The sequence below is a fragment of the Magnolia sinica genome, chromosome 4 (assembly GCF_029962835.1).
Source record: "Magnolia sinica isolate HGM2019 chromosome 4, MsV1, whole genome shotgun sequence".
Classification (NCBI taxonomy): Eukaryota; Viridiplantae; Streptophyta; class Magnoliopsida; order Magnoliales; family Magnoliaceae; genus Magnolia; species Magnolia sinica.
The window spans coordinates 70,696,265-70,701,229 of NC_080576.1; the positions used below are offsets into that span (position 1 = coordinate 70,696,265).

General features: G+C 37.5%; 1 non-coding gene across 1 annotated transcript; it reads left to right on the top strand.

Annotated features, from left to right (window-relative positions):
• Window positions 1–3,223: 3,223 nt before the first annotated feature.
• LOC131244731 (small nucleolar RNA R71) lies at window positions 3,224–3,330 on the top strand. Its single transcript, XR_009170508.1, has one exon. It is a non-coding gene; the product is annotated as a small nucleolar RNA R71 (small nucleolar RNA).
• Window positions 3,331–4,965: the final 1,635 nt, after the last annotated feature.

Here is a 4,965-nt window from a genome sequence, read left to right on the forward strand (position 1 = left end):
TTATTCGACTAACCCTTTCAATTCTTCTTTATAAACTGATGCTAAAATATTTTTTAGGCCGGTTCCCTTCATGCTTAGTGATTACTAAGTTAATCATTCAATATCGAACTGGAACCTTAATGTGTAAGCGAGATGTGATATGTGAAATCATGACTCAATCAATGTTTATAACTTCTAATGATGGATTAATGACTCAAACTTAACGGTGAAATCTAACAGACAACTGAATCCAAGATTCATAAATTACCAACATCACGTATCTTTTAATTCTAAATCCAAGATGGCCATTAAAATCACTTCCAATTCACAAGAAATTCCAGAAAAATTTAAAAAATTTTACAATTTTTTTTGCTCAAGGCCATGAAAATACTGATTAGGTAACCTAATCTCCCACCCCAACCTAAAATCTACATTGTCCTCAATGTAAAAGAAATAAACATGCAATGCACATGGGACAACGAAAATAAAAGAGTGATGGAAAGGTAGCACCTGGACGGAGAATCAAGAGGCTTTCCTAAAAAATATCAACGTAAAAACGAGTCAGTACAAGAGAGAAATCAAGAAAAGTAAAATAACAAAAATAAAATCACAAAAAGAAGATCCTACCTATACCACTTTCATAGGTACTCTCGATTGCATTTAGCATATGCAACAAACCTTTAAACCCCTAGGTTGCCCCTAGTGGACGAGTTGTAGTCTCGTGAGGGTTTGCAACAATGTTACCCACAAACATTGAACTAGGAAAATGAAAAGCTGGGTTGCCTCCCAGGAGCGCTAAGTTTAAAGTCTTTAGCCAGACAAGCAATGAAGGCAACCATGGACCATGAATTAATCAATCTTGACAACCTAAGTCCTCCGAATAAATTTCCTCAACACCTTGATTAACCAATCCCAGTCTTTGTGGGAACAACTTGAACCGTGCTATCTGAAATGGGGTAAATGATACCATCGTTTGATAATTTAAGCACTTCCGCTCGAACAACTTCTTCCATGTTAGGGCTAAGCCTCCTTTGCATTTCACGCGACGTTTTCGCATTTTCTTCGAGATTATTACGATGCATACACACAGTGGGGCATACTCCCTTTATGTCTGATACCGTCCACCTAATTGCTGCCTTATATTCTCTAAGAACTTTAAGCAACTTGTTCTCATGTTCCTTCTCAAGGTTAGAAGTTTTAATGACAGGCAGGGTCTCAGAAGGACCTAAAAATGCATACTTGAGGTTTTTAGGCAATTGTTTAAGGTCAAGTTCAGGTGGTTTCTCAATAGATGGGACTGGTTTAGACTCAGAGGGTGGAAGAGGTTCCACTTTCGCTTTCCATTTTGCAGTCTCCATTATAGGCGTAGAGTCGAGCAATGCATTGACTTCTTGGATGAAACTTTCTATGTCAAAATCCATGCCAAAATGTGATAAGCAAGTCTCAAGTGCGTCTTCGGAAGATTGAAGGAAAGATTCATGCACTAGACTCTTAATCATGTCCACTTCAAATATATTATCCGAGTCTGTTGGTTGTTGTCAAGCATTGAAAACATTGAGTTTAATCTTCATATTACCAAAAGAAAACTTCATAACTCCATTCCTGCAATTTATGATAGCATTGGATGTGGCCAAGAATGGGCGTCCCAGGATAACCTGAATTTGACTAGTAGGATTCTGGACGGGCTGAGTATCTAGAACGATGAAATCCATTGGAAAATAAAACTTATCAACCTGGATTAGCACATCCTCAATAACACCACTGGGCACCTTGATAGATCTATCAGCAAGTTGTAATTTTATTTTAGTTGGTTTCAGTTCACCAAGTCCTAGCTGCTCATATACAGAATATGGTAACAAATTAACACTGGCCCCTAAATCAAGCAATGCTTTCTCAACCTTATAATCTCCTATGACATAAGAAATGGTAGAAGCTCCTGGATCCCTAAATTTAGGAGGGGTGTTGTGTTGAATCATGGAGCTGAGTTGCTCCATAAGAAAGACCTTCTTATGAACATTCAGCTTACGCTTTTGAGTGCATAATTCTTTAAGAAACTTAGCATATGCAGGGACCTGCTTGATAGCATCAAGCAACGGAATGTTGATTTGCACTTTCTTAAACATGTCCAATATTTCATTAAAGTTGTTTCCTTTCTTAACTGGTGCCAAACGTTGAGGAAAAGGTGCTTTAGGCACATAAGATGACACATGAGTGGTTCCTGGAGAGTCAGAGTGCTTTTGGACTTTGGATGCGCTAGTATATCTCTCCGCTTCATTTTGGTCTTTCGATTTGGAATTTGATTCTTCCCTAGGCATCTCTACTTCATTCTCGATCTGTTTACCAGACCAAGGGTAATGATTGATTTGGCTTGCTCATGATATTGTTCTTGGTTTAATTTAGAGTCAATCTCATACTGTCCTTTTGGATTTGCCATAGGTTGACTAGGGAACTTGCCCTTCTCTCTCTCACTCAATGTGGCAGCAAGTTGACCCAACTGTACTTCCAGCTTGGCAATAGATTGCGCATTTGCATGTAAGCTTAGCCGGTTAGCTTGTAAAGTTTGTTGGGTGTCTTTTTGAAATTGAAGAGAACTCTGCATAAACAGATTGAGTGTATCTTCAAGAGATGGTTTCCTTGATTATGTAGGAAGTTGTTGATATTGCGAAAACTGTTGAAGCTATTGACTACCAACTTGTGGATTAGGTTGCATAGGAGGATTTTCAGATGGTCCTCCTTGTTGTGGTCCTTTTGCCCAAGAAAAATTTGGATGTCTAGCCCACCCTGGGTTATAGGTGTCTGAGTAAGGATCATTCCCAGGTCTCCGAAAGGTGTTCATAGCATGCACTTCTTTAGAGAGAAATTCTGGAAATGCTGCACTAGATGGACAAGATTGCATAGGATGGGCGGGACTGGAACATATGGCACATGACTCGATTTGAGTTGTTTGTGGAGGTTTATTATTCAAGATCAAAGCATCAACTTTCTTTGTCAGGCTATCAATCTTGGCATAAAGATCTAGCGTGACTCCTATCTCATATATACCACCTTTCTCCTGTGGTTGAGGACTTCTTTCACCTCTATTTAAATAGTCTCATTGCTGGGAGTTTTCACACAAATTTTAAAGAAATTCCACGCTTCAACATCACTTTTAGTCATGAATGACCCTCCACTGGTGGCATCAACCATGCGACGGTTTTGGGGTGTCAAACCGTCATAGAAGTATTGAACCTGTTGCCACTTCTCAAAACCATGGTGTGGACATTTAAGTAGCAAGTCCTTCCATCTTTCCCAACATTTATGAAAGTGCTCACCCTCTTTTTGTGTGAAATTAGTAATTTCTCTACGGAGAGCATTAGTTTTGTGAACAGGGAAGAACTTGTTTAAGAACTTCTTAGACAGTTGGTCCCATGTAGTGATAGACTCAACTTCTAGAGAATTCAACCATGCTTTTGCTTTATCCTTCAAAGAAAAAGGAAAAAGGTGTAAACGGATCCAATCATCTGAAAAGTTTTGGAACCTAAAGGTAGAGCAAATGTCTAGGAATTCTTTCACATGATGATATGGATCTTCCTTATCTAAAGCATAGAAGGAGGGCAACAATTGTATGACTTCAGGTTTAAGTTCAAAGTGTGCTGCCGTGGTGGCTGGCAACACTATGCATGAGGCGCATAAAATTGGATAGGAGCTGAATAATATCTAAGAGCTTTAGTTCCATTCTCGTCCACCATTTCAAATAGAATGTTTCTAAATCTTCTACGAAATGTTCTTTCTATTTCAAGATCAAAAGGTGCTAGTTCTATGTTCAGAGATCTACGCCCTAGCATAAACTATGTTATTATAATGTAAGAAAGAAAACTAAACTAAGATGCAACCTAAGAGAAATAAAACTGGAACTAACAATTATGAATTCTTAAAAACAAGATAAAACTATGTAAAAAAGAATTAGAAGAAAGAACCTGGAAAAGGAGAGATTAATGACCGAAGATTTGGGAGCTCCTCCTTTTGAAGACAATTTTATTTCGCAGCTTCCTCCCTCAATTCCTGTAAACAAAATAAAAACAAAAATAAATTAAATTTCCTAAAATAATGCTAGAAAAATTCTAAGGCTATGAATTATGATAAGAAAGAATCCTAAATCCAATTTGGATCGAAACAGTCCCGGCAACGGCGCCAAAAACTTGATGTTTTATTTAAACCAATATGATTTAAATGATTTTAAACTCACAAGTATACGAATCAGATGTAGATACGGTACGTATTACGAGATCGTTCCCACAAGGACTGGTTATCACAATTCAAAATTTACAACTCTTCTTAACTAATCCAACAAATGGTTTAGTAAACTATTAAGTAAACTATCAAAAATCTATGGGAAATAACCGGGAGCAATAAGGAAAATTCAATCAAAGAGAAGACTAGGACTTTCGAATCCACCCCTAATTATCCTAACCCTTGTTTTACCTGTTGATTCACCCTAATTCAGATTGATATAAGTTTAATAAATAAAGCACACTCTATGTCCTTGGTCAGGCACATAGAATGTATAATCCCTTAAAGCATAAGGATCACATCCTTCCATCCATGGTCAGGCATGAAGAGATGTAATTCCTATTTCTTTCTTTATAAGAAACCTGTTCATGGTCAGTCACAAGTACCTAGAATAAGATTCCAAGCAATATCCACATCTAGACTTTGATTAAGCTCGTAGAATGGAGTAGCAAGGAGTTTTCATGTAAGCACACTAGAGATAGAAACAAATTAATCAATTCAGTTGAAATCAACAATAAACAAGAGTCATTCAAATTAGGGGCTTCATCTCAGCCCTAGTTAAGTAATTAGCAACTCATAAAATAAACTAGAAAGAGAGAAAAACAAGATTGATAAACGAAAAACATCATTCTCTCTCTTCTTTCTTCCTTCCTCTCTCTCTCTTTTCTTTCTTCTCTTTCTTTCTCCTCATTTGCTCTAGATCTGCTCTCCCCCCTT